The sequence below is a fragment of the Dendrobates tinctorius genome, unplaced genomic scaffold (assembly GCF_039654945.1).
Source record: "Dendrobates tinctorius isolate UK_male_01 unplaced genomic scaffold, ASM3965494v1 ptg000029l, whole genome shotgun sequence".
Taxonomy (NCBI): domain Eukaryota; kingdom Metazoa; phylum Chordata; class Amphibia; order Anura; family Dendrobatidae; genus Dendrobates; species Dendrobates tinctorius.
Window position 1 is genome coordinate 15,847,582 of NW_027361697.1, and position 16,712 is coordinate 15,864,293.

The following is a 16,712-nucleotide window of genomic DNA, read 5'->3' on the forward strand; positions in this document are numbered from 1 at the left end:
AAAAAATTCCCACACTGCTCAAGCATCATAGGGTAGGCTTACATCATTTTGCATTGCTGCACTGGCCTCCTCATAATGCCCTATAGCTATGACATATTATGGATTATAATATCTTGTACCCTTCTATACTCAGACCAGTCCCCTTTCCAACTGAGGTTACTGGTTCACAGTGGAGCACAGTTTGCATGACTAAGGGCGCTTGGACACCAGACACGCACCAGGTTTTTACATCCTTGAAATCCAAATCCATGTTTTTAAAGATTTTCCAATAAATTTTTGATATATTTTATTCACTGTTGGAATGATGTGCTGATTTCTTACCTCCTCACAATTTCATTACTTGGCTGAACTTCACCAGCGGGACCGGCACCCTCCACATGGATTTTAATCTCCAGCATTCGACTGCAAGCCATGGTGAGCTCAATATTCCCCTCTTCTCTCTTGAATGGCACAGTCATTTTCTATCATTAGGGTCACTGTGTAAGTCTCTTTCTCCTGTAGATCGTAAGCTCTTATAGTCAGTGAGTTCCACTTGCTCTCTTTCTCTCTTCTTTAGAATGGAATCTCTTATGGTCAGTGGGGTTCTCTCTTTTTCTTTCTCCTATAGAGTGTAAGCTTTCATGGTCAGCGTAGTCCTCTCTCACTCTCTTTTGCCTGTAAATTGTAAACTTTTATAGTCAGTTGGGCTCTCTCTCTCACTCTCCTCTCCCCCAAGAGTATTTTTCAACTAAGTTTTCCAGTATTGAGATTCAAATTTATTTATTTGACACAAATCTAAATTTTTGGGAAAATGTGGCAGTCAGTGAAATCAAATATCACTAAATATGTTCATCTTTAGTGAGGCCAAAAAGTAAAGACTGAAGAAGACAAGAATCAGAGTGAGTAAGCCAAAAAAAGACCAAGCTGGGACATGAGGCAGCGGGATAGATGATATGTGAGGTGACCATAATATTTTTATTTTTTCACTTCTTCCTAACCCTAAAAGAAAATTTCAGAAAAATCAAAGTCAGCATGTGGCGACCCTACAGTAATCAATCAAATCGAATTGTAAAAAGTTCAAATTCTGGAAAATCTGATTTTTTTTGTGAAATTCATGTCAATGTTAATTCACTTCAAACTGATTTGTTCATATCTATTTACACTGATTGTACATACAGTAGTACAAAAGATTTGTGTTACGTCTGTGTCTAAACCCTCTCCTACTACCTGTACCCCTAGAAAGTGCAATGCTTGCACTGCCAAAAGGCACTGGGAGATGCAGGTGTGGTCCAGTTTTACAGTCTAGATCTCACCTGTGGTCCCACCCAGGCAGGAAGTCTATAGGCCCTGTCACACTAAGCGATATCACTAGCAATATCGCTATAACGTCACTGGTTTTTGTGATGTTATAGTGATATCGCTAGCGAAATCGCTATGTCTGATACTTACCTCCGACCGCTCCCCCACTGGTTATCGCTGATCGTGCGAGAATGTCCTGGACCGTTTCTCGTCGTCAGCTTCCTGCTGGGCTTCCTGCTGGCGCCGACGAGCGACGCGTGGACGCGGATGGGAGGGCGTCAGGTTCGCCTCGTCTGACAGGTAAGTAGCGACCCCCGACCCCTGCTATGTCGCTGGTGAGATCTGCCTGTGTGGCAGCTCACTAGCGACCACTTAGCGATGCACCAGCGTTCCTGACAGCGTCATATCGCTGGTCGGGATCGCTGGTGCATCGCTAAGTGTGACAGTACCTTATGTCTAACTACACAGTCCATATTATCTGAATCTAATCAGCTATCTGCTGTAAGCATAGGGAAGGGCCACTCCCTATTTAAATCCACAGCAGCTAACAATTAGCTGCCAGTTATAGCTTGTTACTACCCTGGTCTGTTTTGTCTAGACCAGAGGTCTCAAACGGCATTCCTCAAGAGCTGCAAACAGGTCATGTTTTCAGGCTTTCCTTGTATTGCACAAGGTGCTAGAATCATTATCTGTACAGGTGATTACATTATCACCTGTGCAATACAAGGAAATCCTGAAACATGACCTGTTTGCGGCCCTTGAGGAATGCAGTTTGAGACCTCTGGTCTAGACCTTGTATGCTGTATCTCATAGAGTTTTTTGCCTGACCTGGGCTAATTTTTCAGTTTAACAGGCTGCCTCGTGATTTTGTCCTCAACTTTCACCTTCTTATAATGACTCAGTTTGATGACCTGTCTCTCTGACAGTTCGCACCACCATAGAGCAGCTACTCTGTTGACATAACCCAGGGGGCCCCATGTAAATTTAGATAATTGAATATGGTTTAAACAGTGAAAAGCTGGACTGTCCTGGGATTGGCTAAGCAGAGTGGCTTCATTAAAGTCTGTTGGTGGAAACCTTATGAAAAGCTGTCAACTTTCTCAGACAGTACACTTTTACAATTTGCTCAAAATAAAGTTGTTGGTTACAATTACAAGATTAAAAAAATAAACTATAGACACATATACAATGCAAAAGTATTAAAGGGTCATCTACCAACATGAAAAAGTTTTTTAAATGTGTTTAAAATGTAAACTGATAAAATGCAATAATATACTTTCATTACAATAGCAGGATCGATGTTTGAATTTCTGTATTGGTCAGCTGCACTTCCAGGTTAATTGTGACACTGAAAAAAAGTGTCCCCTTCCTCTCTGCTAGCATTTGATCAGTGATGTTCTTGAAGGTCACTCATTTCATTAGCTAATCCAGCCCTCTTACTCTATTTCTAAATTTACACTGACAGAAAGCTAGAGACGGAGAAGGCAATAGTTTGTAAACTGAGCCAAATTACCAACAACCTTCAGGAATTTCACCAGCCATGCACCAACACAGAATATAATGAAAACCTGGCACTCAACTTAAATGCTTAAATGGAACAGTTTATTTGTAGTACCAAACAAAACGTTTCGGCCAGTGCAGACCTTCATCAGTTACGTGCTCAAAGATTGTCTGTACTTAGATTGGAGGGCGCTTTTTGTATGTCCCTGTAAAGCCAAATGTCAGTGTGCTGCTGGAGCGCAGTTAAGTCTTATCTGTCTGGCAGGGAAAGCGCAAGCCTGGTCCTCCTGGACGCTGTAATCCATTTAAGCATTTAAGTTGAGTGCCAGGTTTACATTATACTATATATGGTTTGGTAACCTACCACGGCACCACCACAGTTGTGCACACAGTGTTTTTTCCTAGATGCACCAACACAGAGATGGCGGTAGGGAGCTCCTTTTCTCTATTATGTTGAACCCGGAAGAGAAGTGGCACTAAAATTAGTGTATTGGGGCAGATATAATAAAAAAACATTTTTTTTCCGATTTGCATCTTAAACACATTCAACCTTTTAAATAGCTGTACAATCCCTTTGATTCTCTAGAAAGAGTTTACCATTCACTGTATATGCAAACCCTATCTCATACATACATTTGAGATCTTGAGAGCTCATCTGCAGTTGATTCTCTATCAACTTTGGGTTACAGTGCATGCACACTGTACAGTATCTAATTTTGCTTAACCGCCAAATAAGCCAGTATTAAGCAACTGACTATAATATTATGGCCATGAAAACAACAGACAAGGGAAACTTATCAGTTGATTCATGCTGCCAAAACTGTGGGCTGCATGAATCAGAGCCCAGTTGCACCACTGCAGCCAGGTATATTATTCTCTGACATGCTCCGGCATTTCAGAGGAAATATAGTTTGAAGATTGGGACTATAGACAAAAATGAGACTAGTCAAGAACTGCCCCTGGCCAGCTTCACCTCACGCCGCTATTGTTAATGAACGTGTCTCTTCCAAGTGTGTACATCAGGAGAGACATCACCTGGAGTAGTGCTGAGAAAAACCGACCGGGGGAGACACTGGACAATCCTTGCCTCTCCTTAAGGTCTTTATCTGGGTCTTCAAGCTATGGTGACTGACAGGTTTCTCCCAATTGGTATGCGTGCACATTGGGAGAAGCCTGGACTTGTTTTGCTCTTTTATCTGTTTACATAATATCATCCAAATGCCGAAAGCAATGTTTAAATTGTTTACTATTATTTACTATATGAAAATGGTACAAAAATAGTGCATTCAAATTATAATAATCATATTTGAGTCCTGGACAATGGAGATCTCGAAACTAATTAGTTGGGTCTTATTTATATCCTCATTCATTTTTCTTCAATCCTACTGTCTTGATTAGAGATGAGTAGATGAAGCAAAATTCAGATTTACCTGTTAGCTTGGATTTTTCCCAGTAAATTCGATTCACAGAAACGTTATTAATTTAATGTCACTTATTATGTTCTCGAGAGATTATGCCCAGAACATAATAAAGGTAATATGTGAAAAATAAAAATGCTTATACTCCCTTTACTGTTCATCCCTTCAGCCCTTCCTCTCTTCCCCATCACATGTTTGGGCCTCATCGCATATTCTAATCACTGCCTGAGCACTGAATCCCTGGGCCACCTCAAGTTAGGTCAGGACATCCAACTCCGATGAGGTCTGGGATGGTTCTACGCAAATGCATGTATGGGTCCTTCATCACAGTATGATCTATGACCTTGTGCGCATGCATGGAAATGTAACAAGCCTCATCAGATTTCACAAGGACCAGACAGGTCATGGTGAGAAGCGGAAGGGCTGGAGAGGTGAGCAGTAAGGTTAATATTCATATTTTTTATGTTTTAACCTTGTAGATGGCCTTTTTCAGATCAGCAAAATGGTGGCCAATGGCGCCATTTTGCTAAAGCCAGGCTGAAGAGAATTGGAAAAAAAAATGCATTTTACATTTTTTAAATATCTGTGTAGAATTCAATTTTAATCAAATATTTTCACTCATCTTTACTCTTGATCACTTTTGGATTGCCAGAGGTAATAATTTTTTAAGGCATTACATTTCTTATCAAATTTGTTCACATATTGTCTGCATTAGACAATTTCACTAATTCCAGACATGAAGACTAAACCTGAAACATTTGTATTTCTTTCTCTTTCACATCACAATCCTTCTTGCACTTGACAATGTTTCCAGAAGATGGGCTTCACAGATGGTCGCTAATTTTTCTTGCTTTGCCTCTATTGACTGTTTGAGATTCTAATACAGTTTTAATTTAAGACCAGCAATGAATGTCTGCTGACTTGAAATATATGAGATGTTGTGGAAGCTACATTATTGAGTGGCATTGATTATTCACTAGTTGTTTTATTTGGACTCAGGGCACTAGCTATCAATATTGTCCCTGGAAATACACAACAAATATAAGTACTGCTACTTTGCCTTTGTAGCTGATAGTTGGCAGTGCTGCTATATTGATGTGATTTCCAATTGTATACTTCAACTAGTAAAGTAAGAATGACTGTATAAAAAATGACTCCAAAATTGGTCAAGATTCTCAAATTTTAAGGAAGCAGTTGCTTGACATCATATATTTAGAAAAATCTTATTTCTTGAAAAAAGGTAAATCAGTGCTGTAAAAAAAATGTTGATTTTGATGTACAGTGGCGAGAATGCAATTTTATAAGGATTCTTATAATTCAGAATTTACAGATCTGATAAGATTAAGTACAGCATTTTATATTGCAAATCTGACCAAACAAACTGCATTTGCCTATGCAATAAGACCTGTAAAAGGAAAGAAAGAGTAAGGAGATGGTGGACACCTGGATGTTCAGGTCTGGCGTGTTCGGCCGAACAGTTGCAAAAAGTTTGGGTTAGGGTACCAGAACAGTACAGTGTGGGGTCCCCCATTTTTGACAACCAGCCTTGCTAAAGCAGACGGCTTGGGGCTGGTATTTTCAGCCTGGTAAGGGGCCTTGTATATTTCCCCCCAGCCTAAAAATAGCAGCCCACAGCTGCCCAGAAAAGGCGCATCTATTAGATGCACCACTTCTGGCGCTTTTCCTGACTCTTTCCACTTATCCTGTAGCGTTGGCAAGTGGGGTTCAAATTTGTGGGGTTGATGTCACCTTTGTATTGTCAGGTGACCTCAAGCCCATGGATTACTAATGGAGAGGCGTTTATAAGTTTTAGCATTTAGTGAATAGGGCAAAAAAATTAAAAAACAATGGTGGAAATGCACTTTTTTTGCAATTTCACCACACTTGGATTTTTTTCCCCGTTTTCCAGAACACAATATGTTAAAATCAATGGTGTCTTTCAAAAGTACAACTTGTCCCACAAAAAAAAACAATCCCTCACATGAGCATGTTGACTTAAAAATAATGTTATGGCTCTTGGAAGAAGGGGCGCAAAAAATGAAAATGCAAAAATGGAAAATGGCCCGGGATTAAGGGGTCAAACCCGGAAAGTAAAACCTGTGATTGTTGTACATAGTCTGTATTGGACGTACAGTTGCATCTAATACGACGGAATTGACTAGATGGAATATTTGTTTTCCATTTGGATTAGTGTAAATTAAAAAAATTTAAATAGCCGTTAGTGCTGACTTTTTTAAAATGAGTTTGGCTTTTGATGTTATTATCTTCATGGTATAGTTCTAAATCCAGGAAGATAATACTGTCGTTGGAAATGTTTGCAGTGAATGAGAGCCCCCAATTGTTGATGTTGAGTTATTCAACAAAGAGTGACGCTTCCTGTTCCGTACCACACCAGATGAAGAACAGATTGCTTGACCCCTTGCACGAAGAGGAGAGAGGTGTTTAATCAGTCCTATGTAAAGGTGCTGGGGGTTTTATTGTGAACATGTATATTGACATGTGTGACTGCCTAGATTTTACAGACATATTGTTTTAACCCTGGTGAAGGTGAAGGAGGGTTGATGTTATATAATATGTGTGTACAACATTCTTTTCTTGGGGATGAAGTTATAATATACGTATTCTAATTGCTAAAGAGTTTTATAGATACCGATTGGTTCCTCAGTTAGTACAACCACATCCATTAGCAATGAAAATGGGGCATAAATAGCTACAACAAATGCATTTTATTATACACCCGAAGAAGGCCTACATGGCCAAAACGAGTTGTGTTTTTTAAAAAAGTTTTTATTGTCTTTTATAACATTTTGTATTTGCTATACATAGCCAATAAAATATATTCTGATTCAAAATCATAAATACTTGGTTCTTTGGCTATATAACCCTCTTATTCCAAATCGGGTTAAGGATCCTCTTAAGGAAGCGCCCTGAAACATCCTTATTCACAAGTTCTCCAAGTAGAGTGGGTCTAGCAGAATGAACAACCAGTACTTTTTTGGTCACGATAAAAATAATGCGAGGGACACTGGAAAGACAGCGATGCATAAAATCGGCCGTATGTGGCCAAGCTCCCTATAGCCAACACTTCCCTGTCTCCACCATGATGAAGACTCCATTTCCTCCTCCTACCTCTTTTCATCCTCATTCCCATCCTCAGCACATCCATGTAACCGAGACTGGATGAAACTTGTGTAAGTACTAACCTCTGTTGCCCTAGCAACCATCTCCTTTTCCTCCTCTTCCTCAGCCTGTACCACAACATTGTTACCCAAACCATGCTGAGCAAATGAGATGAGGAAGGGTTGGGTAGTATCTACCTGTCTCCTATCTTCCTCCTTCTCCACCTGGTCTGCATGCATAGCTTCATGTTAAATTGTGAGCAGCAACTATTTAATTAGGCACTGAAGCAGAATTGTTGTGCTGAGTATGGGGTCATCGCTCACCATCGTTGAGGAGTAGTCAAAGTTTTGGAGAACCTCACAAATGTCATTCATCCATGCCCACTTTTCAGTTGTTATGTGAAGAGGCTGACCAAAATACCGATGTGGTTGAGCTGCTATTCAAAAACTGACCTTTGCTGCTCACAAAACATTGCCAGCATGTGCAGTGAGCAGTCCCAGCGCATGATCACTCGCACAACAGTTGGTGAGCTTGCACTTGCATGAACTGCTGCAGCACTGCCAGAGCCGTTGAAGCTATAGCTGACTTGTGGAAATGGATGCTGACCCGACATACCTTGACCAGAAGGTCTGGCAAATCTGGGTAGGTTTTTAGAAACTGCTGAACTTTCAAGCTGAGCAAGTGGGCCAAGCATGGCACGTGTGTGAGCTTGCCAAGCTTCTTAGCCACCACAAAGTTTTGGAATTATAATGTATGACCATGCCTAATTGTATGCTCTGCTGTGAAAGCCACAGATATGTCTGGTGTGTTATTCCTTTCAATGACTGTGCTACGGTGAACGGTTTGTCTCCTAGACAAATTAGCTTCAGCAGTTCATGTTATTCTGCTGAGTCAGTGCTGCAGAGTGATGTTCCTGGACACTTGCTGACACAGGGCAGGGACGCCACATGGGGAAATATAGTAGTGGTTGGGGACCGAGAACCGTCGGACGGCTGCTGCCACAAGTCGATGGGAATCCTCAGTGTCTACAAGCCAAAATGGCAACATTTACATGGCAAGCAGAGTGGAAAAGTGTTAATTTAGTGTATAGGCCTGTGAGTGGGTGGCTGTGAACTATCTTTTTTGTTCCAAGGCAAGGGTAGGAACAGATGAATGCTGTGCTGGGACAAGAATTTTTAATTGCCTGATGATGGTGTCCAATAATGTGCAAGGACAGTTGCAGGATGAGAGGCATCTGAACCAGTGTCATGGACAAGAGATTAACAAGCACCTAGAACAGGAAAGAGGCATTGGTGTCACCCACTGACACCAATAATAGACCCAGATGTTCTGCTCACCGAGTCGGGTGCTTAGATGACATGTGCCTCATCAAGTAGGTGGTTAGTCTCTTAGTGGTCAGACCCCTGCTGATTTTGGAATGGCACAAGTCCCAGACTAGGGAACACCTAACTCTTTGACTGAGAAATTCACGAGTGTCAGTGCTCTGCGAAACCGTTTTACTATGGTCACCTCACTGCCTCTTCCTGCCTGTTTTAGTGCTGCTGATCTTTCCACATCAGTGCTGCTTGCCTCACTCTGCATGCCAGCTTCCCAGGTTGGGTCAATGACTTCGTCATCCACCACCTCGTCTTCCACTGCCGCACCTTGGTCCTCCTGACTTGAAAACTTAACAACAGCCTGACTTATAGGCAACTATGTCTCATCATTCTCTACCTCTTTAAGCACAATTTTCCATTCCCTAACATCATCTTCATGTGGCCATGGCTACTCTAAGCTTTATGCATCACTAAACTGCATGTCCTCCTTTCCCTCTTAGAACGTGCAAGGTGAGTGGCCACAATCAAGAAATGATGATGTAAAGAACTTCTTATAGTGACCTAGTGTGGGATCACTGGTCTCCTGGGACTCAGCATGGTGCGAGGAAGGAGCATCTGGGTGAGGATTTTAAACCACTCTAGTTTCACACAAAGTAGGTTAAATAGTATGGATGATAATAGTTAATTTGTGAAATAAAAACATGTGGTCACCTGTACCAGGCCATGCTTTTTTTAATTTTAAACCACTGTAATTTCATACAAAGCATGTTAAATTATATGGATGATAGTCAATTTTTCCAACTAAAATATGTGGTCTTGTGTATCAGGTCAAGCGCTCTTTTTATATTTCAAACCACCGTAATTTCTTACAAAGCAGACTAAACGGTATGGTTGACAATACTCAATTTGTGGAACAAAACAATTTTGTCACCTGTATCGGACTAAGCTTTTTTTTATTTGAAATATCTGTAATTTCACACAAAGTAGGTGAAACAGTATAGATGGCAATAGTCAGTTTTCCAAACAAAAAATATGGTCACCTGTACCAGGCCAATCAGTTTTTTTTTTTATTTCAAACCACTTTAATTTCACATAAAGCAGGTAAAAATGGTATGGCTAACAATAGACAATTTTTGGAACAAAAAATGTGATCACCTGTGTCAGGCCATGTGTTTTATTTTTTTTTTTTAAACCACCGTAATTTCAAACAAAAAGGTGTAACTGTATGGATGACAATAGTAAATTTTTGGAACAAAAAAAATTGTTCACCTGCAGCAGCTATATACAGTTGTGCTCAAACGTTTACATACCCCAGCAGTAGTGATGAGCGAGTATACTTGTTACTTGGGTTTTCCCGAGCACGCTCAGGTGTCCTCCAAGTATTTTGGCGTGCTCGGAGATTTAGTTTTCATCATCTTATCTGATTTGTGACTTGTAGACAGCCTGAATACATGTGGGAATTCCCTAAAAAACAGGCATTTCACACATGTAATCAGGCTGTCAAGCAGTTGCAAATCATGCAGATAAGACGACGAAAACTAAATCTCCGAGCACGCCAAAGTACTCGGAGGACACCCGAGCAACGAGTGTACTCGCTCATCACTACCCGGCAGTATTTTTGCTTTCTTGGTCTTTTATCCGAGAATATGAATGATAACACCAAAACTTTTTCTCTACTCATGGTTAGTGGTTGGGTGAAGCCATTTATTGTCAAACTACTGTGTATTCTCTTTTTAAATCATAATGACAACCGAAAACATCCAAATGACCCTGATCAACAGTTCACATACCCTGGTGATTTTGACCTGATAACATGCACAGAAGTTGACACAAATGGGTTTGAATGGATACTAAACGTAACATCCTCACCTGTGACCTGTTTGCTTGTAATCAGTGTGTGAGCATAAAAGCTGAGTGAGTGTCATGATCTCAGTGCGGGTTTGACTCACACACGTGGGGTTAATGTCTGGAACCAGTGCTTATGACTGGCATTTCTGGGGTTAAAGGTTGTGATCCCGGTGCAGGCTTACCTGCACACCTGGGGCTATGATGGTGTCCTCTCCCTGGTTCTGGGAGAGGCTTCTTATAGCCTCAGGACGCTCCCATCCCTGTCAGTTATACTCTTGCCCTTGGCATTGTGTGGTGACCCCTGAGTGTGTTTTTGCTGTGTTATGGTTGCTTGATAATCTGTGTATGACTCGGTCTGTTCTCTGGATATTGCTTTGGATTCTGCTTGGTACCTTCTATGTCTGTTTGGATTTGACTGCTGCTTGGCCCTGACTATCCGCTCTGTCTCATCCTTGGTACGTTATGGCTATCTCTGTGTATGAACCCCGCTTTGCCTGACTCTGAGTAATTCTGTATAGTGTCTTTCCATCTCACTAAGCAGGACACTAAGCCCCGCCCCCTTGCAGTCACATGATCGTAGGTCCCGTGTCTGCTTGCTAAACTTCAGCATCCACAGGTCCTGTGCATCGGTACTTTCTGGCTGTACCTGACCCCGGTACCCCTACAGTGCGGGTGAGTCCCTGCTCAGCGGAGGCTGCACGCCGGTGCTGACAGGATCCTGACACTCAGAACACGTGCACTGGCTCAGTGAGCAAGTAGAGTGCGGTGTTTCCTGACATTATAACTGACCATTAAGTTTTTGGGGTTTTTTTTTTCTCTGCTGAGAAATATGGATCCCATACAATCTCTTGCTGAGCAAATGAAAAATCTGAGTCAGATGTTTCAGGGTTTATCTCTGGAGCAGCAAGCTCTGGCTTGCTCTCAGCAGCAGGTTTCTGAGACAGTGCAGGGAGCTTTAGCTGCTGGGTCTCTGGGGGCTGGGGCGAGTGATGTTGTTTTGGTGTCCCCAGAACCACCTGTTAAACTGCCTGATTTTTATTTCTGGGACCAAAAAGGAGCTCAGGGTCTTCATGGAGGGGTGCAAACTCTTCTTTAGTTTGAGGCCACATTCCTCTGGGGACGAAAGTCAGAAGGTAGTGGTCATTATGTCTCTGTTAAGAGGGTCCCCACAAGCTTGGGCTTTCTCCCTTCCTCCCACTGCCCCTGAGAGAGTGTCTGTGAATGCGTTTTTTGAGGCCCTTGGGCACATATATGATGAGGCGGACCGAGTGCGATTGGCAGAGGACATGGTGATGAGTGTCTGTCAGAGGAAACACTCAGCTGAGTGGTTTTGCACAGAATTCCGCCGCTGGGCCACAGAGGTCTCTTGGGACGATGCCGCACTCCGAGGATTCTTTCGCAGAGGTTTTTCCGAGCAGTTACAGGATGCCTTGGCATTACATCCCCCACCTAACTCTCTCAAGGACGCCATGACCCAGGCAGTCCGGAGGGACCGCAGGCTGCGGGCCAGGGGGGTGATGCAGGCGGAGACTCCATTGTTCCCTAGTGGAAAAGAGACTGTTTCTGTACCCATGGACGTAGGGGCTCTCTCCCTGAAGGAAAAGGAGAGACAATGCCGGAGAGAAAAGCAGTTATGCTTCTACTGTGGTAAAACGGGACATTGGAAAAGGGAGTGTCCTGATTGTCTATCCTCAACCCGGTCGACGGGAAACGACTAGGTCTGGGTAGTCAGCGGGGAGACTACTCAGACCCTCAGGTACCCTTTTCCTCGTTTTCTAAGGTGTTGCTTCATGTGAAACTGTTAGTGGATGATTGTTGTTTTCCCTCTACAGCTTTCGTGGACTGTGGATCATCCATCAATCTCATTGACTCCCAACTGTCCACACGCTGTAAGATAGGGACAGTTAGACTTAAGGTTCCGATCAAAGTGGTGGCCATTGACTCCTCCCCCTCACTAAAGAGGGAATTCTCTTTATGTCTGACTTGTTTTCACTCAAAGTGGGCGCTACCCATGTGGAAAAATTAAGTTGTTTGGTTCTGGACAATCTACCAGCAGGATTGGTGTTGGGCATGCCCTGATTACAACGCCATAACCCAGTCATTAACTGGAAAACCGGGGAGATTGTTCAGTGGGGGTTTAATGATTCGATGTTATGTGATAAGTCTGCACTATTGGTTGAACCTGTTAAATCTGTGTCTGTGTCATCTGTCGAGCTGGAAGGTATTCCGGAGTACCTGAAGGAATTCGAAGATGTGTTCTCTGAAAGCGAGGCCGAGATGTTGCCGCCACATAGACCCTTTGACTGCGCTATCGAGTTAGTCCCAGGGGCGAAATTGCCTAAAGCCCGTCTGTTTAATTTATCTGGCCCTGAGCGCTTGGTCATGAAAGATTACATTGCTGAGAGTCTTCGCAAAGGATACATACGTCCCTCAGTCTCACCTGTGGCGGCAGGGTTTTTAGTTGTTAAGAAAAAAGATGGTGGTTTACGTCCCTGCCTCGATTTTCATGAGCTGAACAAGATTACTGTATGAAATACGTACCCCCTTCCGTTGATTCCCGATTTGTGTAACCAACTTTCAGGGGCAAAATGGTTCTCCAAACTGGATCTTCGGGGGGCATATAATTTGATATGGGTCCGGGAGGGGGATGAATGGAAAACCACGTTCCTCACGACCGAGGGACTGTTTGAAAATTTAGTCATGCCGTTTGGTCTTACCAATGCCCCAGCCATATTTCAGAATTTCATCAACGTGGAATTCTCAGATCTCATTGGTCGTTTTGTTGTCATTTACTTCGACGATATTCTGATATACTCACACGGCAGTCAATCTCATCTGAAACATGTACGGACCGTTCTCCAAAGACTGAGGGAAAATCATCTGCATGCCAAATTAGAGAAATGTGTGTTTTTGTTCAAGAATTGTCTTTTTTGGGATTAATTGTGTCCTGTGAGGGTTTTCGCATGGATCCCAAGAAGGTGCAGGCAATTGCAGATTGGGTGCAACCCCAAGACCTTAAGGGTCTTCAGCACTTCTTGGGGTTCGCCAATTATTACCGCAAATTTATTCGGGGGTTTTCACAGGTGGTCAAACCACTCACAAATCTTACTTGTAAAGGTGCGGATGTGAGAAACTGGTCCTCGCTCGCAAAAGAGGCCTTTGCGACCCTGAAAAGAAGCTTTATGTCTGCTCCTGTGTTAGTACAGCCAGATCCGTCCAAACCATTCGTCGTGGAAGTGGATGCCTCTGAGGTGGGGGTGGGGGCGGTGTTGTCCCAAGGGCCTGCCACTCTAGCCAACCTCAGGCCATGTGCTTTCTTTTCCAAGAAGTTCTCTGCTGCGGAAAGAAATTACGACGTAGGCAATACAGAGCTTCTTGCCGTAAAATTGGTGTTTGAATAATGGAGGCACTTTTTGGAGGGGGCCAGTCACCCGGTTACGGTGATCACGAATCACAAAAATTTGTCATACATTGAGTCTGCTAAAAGACTAACGCCCAGACAGGCCTGTTGGTCACTTTTTTTTCCCGTTTTCAGTTTATGATTACATTTTGTCCAGGGTCTAAGAATGTCAAGGCTGACGCCTTATCGCGCAGTTTTCAGCCGGTGTCGCTCCCTGAGCCACCGTCCTCCATTCTTCACACTGGGGTTGTGATAGCAGAGGTCTCATCTGAATTGGAACGGGAGATTCAGGGGGCCCAGTCGCGGTCCCCGGTGGCCACGCCGGAGGGGAAGTTGTTTGTCCCAGAGCAACTTCCCCTGAAACTCTTGCAGGAGTTCCATGAATCCAAGCTGAGTGCTCACCCTGGTATTTCAACCACACGTCTGGCGGTGGTTAGGATCTTTTGGTGGCCTACCCTTGGTTCGGACATAAAAAAAATTCATTGCTGGTTGTGGGGTCTGCGCTCGTTCTAAAAGCTCTCATAGCCGGCCGGCAGGGGAGCTGATGCCCTTGGCAGTGCCCCGAAAGACCATGGACTCACTTATCCATGGATTTTGTTACCAATCTCCCTCCATCTAAGGGTAATACAGTGGTATGGGTAGTGGTGGACAGGTTTTCTAAGCAGGCTCATTTTGTACCCCTGTCCGCACTACCGTCAGCTGAGACGTTGTCCAGGTTGTTTGTGCAGCATGTGATCCGGTTGCATGGGGTACCCCTGAATGTGGTGTCTGATCATGGTGTGCAGTTTGTGACTAAGTTTTGGCGTGCTTTCTGCAAAAAATTAGGGATGTCTCTGTTCTTTTCATCTGCATACCATCCTGAGAGCAATGGTCAGACGGAGTGCACTAACCAGTCCCTGGAACAGATCCTCAGGTGTCTAACCTCTGCTAGACAGAATGACTGGTGCGATGCACTGCCATTGGCTGCATTTGCCTTCAATAGTCGGGTGAGTCAATCCACGGGTATGACTCCTTTTTTGATCAATTATGGGTTCAGTCCTTATTTTGGTGAGTTTTCTCATCTGGACTCGGGGTGTCCCGGGGCTGAGGGCTCTGTTCAGCGATTACAGAATACATGGGCAGAAGATCAGCGGAGTATATCTAGGTCTCAGGGCAGGTATAAGTTTTTCGAGGACAGGAAACAAACACTAGGGCCCACGTTTCAGGTTGGAGACAAGGTTTGGCTCTCCACTCGAAACATTAAGTTGAAGGTTCCTTCAGCCAAGTTGGGGCCCAAATTCATTGGCCCATACAAGATTGTGGAAAAAATCAATCCAGTGGCGTATAGGCTGTGCCTTCCACCCTCTTTCAAGATCCCTAACGTCTTCCACAAATCTCTACTGAAACCTTTTGAAGCAGTCCGGGGAGGCTCCGAGTCTGCTGCTTCTCCTGTTTTGGTTGAGGGGCAGGTGGAGTACGAGATTGGTCATATTGTAGATTCCAGGTTGGTACGGCGGTCGGTACAGTACCTGGTTCATTGGAAGGGGTATGGACCGGAAGACAGGTCCTCGGTACCGGCCCAGCTGATGCATGCTGATCGCCTGGTGCGGGCTTTCCATGCTAAGTACCCGGGCAAGCATGGGGGTCCAGAGGCCCCCCGTTGAGAGGGGGGTACTGTCATGATCTCAGTGCGGGTTTGACTCGCACACGTGGGGTTAATGTCTGGAACCAGTGCTGATGACTGGCATTTCTGGGGTTAAAGGTTGTGATCCTGGTGCAGGCTTACCTGCACACCTGGGGCTTTGATTGTGGCCTCTCCCTGGTTCTGGGAGAGGCTTCTTATAGCCTCAGGACACTCCCATCCCTGTCAGTTATACTCTTGCCCTTGGCATTGTGTGGTGACCCCTGAGTGTGTTTTTGCTGTGTTCTGGTTGCTTGATAATCTGTGTATGACTCGGTCTGTTCTCTGGATATTGCTTTGGATTCTGCTTTGTACCTTCTATGTCTGTTTGGTTTTGACTGCTGCTTGGCCCTGACTATCCGCTCTGTCTCATCCTTGGTACGTTACGGCTATCTCTGTGTATGAACCCCATTTTGCCTGACTCTGAGTAATTCTGTATAGTGTCTTTCCATCTCACTAAGCAGGACGCTAAGCCCCGCCCCCTTGCAGTCACATGACCGTAGGTCCCGTGTCTGCTTGCTAAACTTCAGCATCCACAGGTCCTGTGCATCGGTACTTTCGGCTGTACCTGACCCCGGTACCCATACTGTGCAGTTGAGTCCCTGCTCAGCTGAGGCTGCACGCCGGTGCTGACAGGACACGCGCACTGGCTCAGTGAGCAAGTACAGTGCGGTGTTCCTGACAGTGAGTTTCTGGGATCCAGACAGACTCTTGCATCTTTCATCCAGTCACTGACGTTTCTGGATTGTAAGTGATGGGGAAAGTAAAAGACTTGTCAAAGATTCTATGGGAAAAGGTAGTTGAACTGTATAAATAGGAAAGTGATACAAAAACATATCCAAGGAATTGATAAATGTTCGAGATGCAAAGAAAAACCCACAAATAGCATCATTTGAAATACTGGACTCTCTGAAAACTAGCGGTGTGGCTGTTTCAAGATGCACAATAAGGAGGCACATGAAGAAAAATAGGCTGCATGGTCGAGTCGCCAGAAGAAAGCCATTAATGCGCAATTGCAACAAAGTACCTTGCCTACAATACTCAAAACATTACAGAGACAATCCTCAAAACTTCTGCAACAAGGTAATTTGGCATGATGAGACCAAAATTAATCTTTTTGGCTACAACCATAAACGTTACATTTGGAGAGAGGTCAACAAGGCCTATGATGA

General features: G+C 43.8%; 1 long non-coding RNA gene across 1 annotated transcript in view; it reads right to left on the reverse strand.

Moving 5' to 3' along the window:
- Positions 1-328: 328 nt before the first annotated feature.
- Positions 329-16,712, reverse strand: part of LOC141085825 (uncharacterized) — a 210,700-nt gene continuing 194,316 nt past the window's right edge. The window contains exon 5 of the long non-coding RNA XR_012231421.1: positions 329-654. This is a non-coding gene — a long non-coding RNA (uncharacterized lncRNA). The remainder of the gene's footprint in view (positions 655-16,712) is intronic.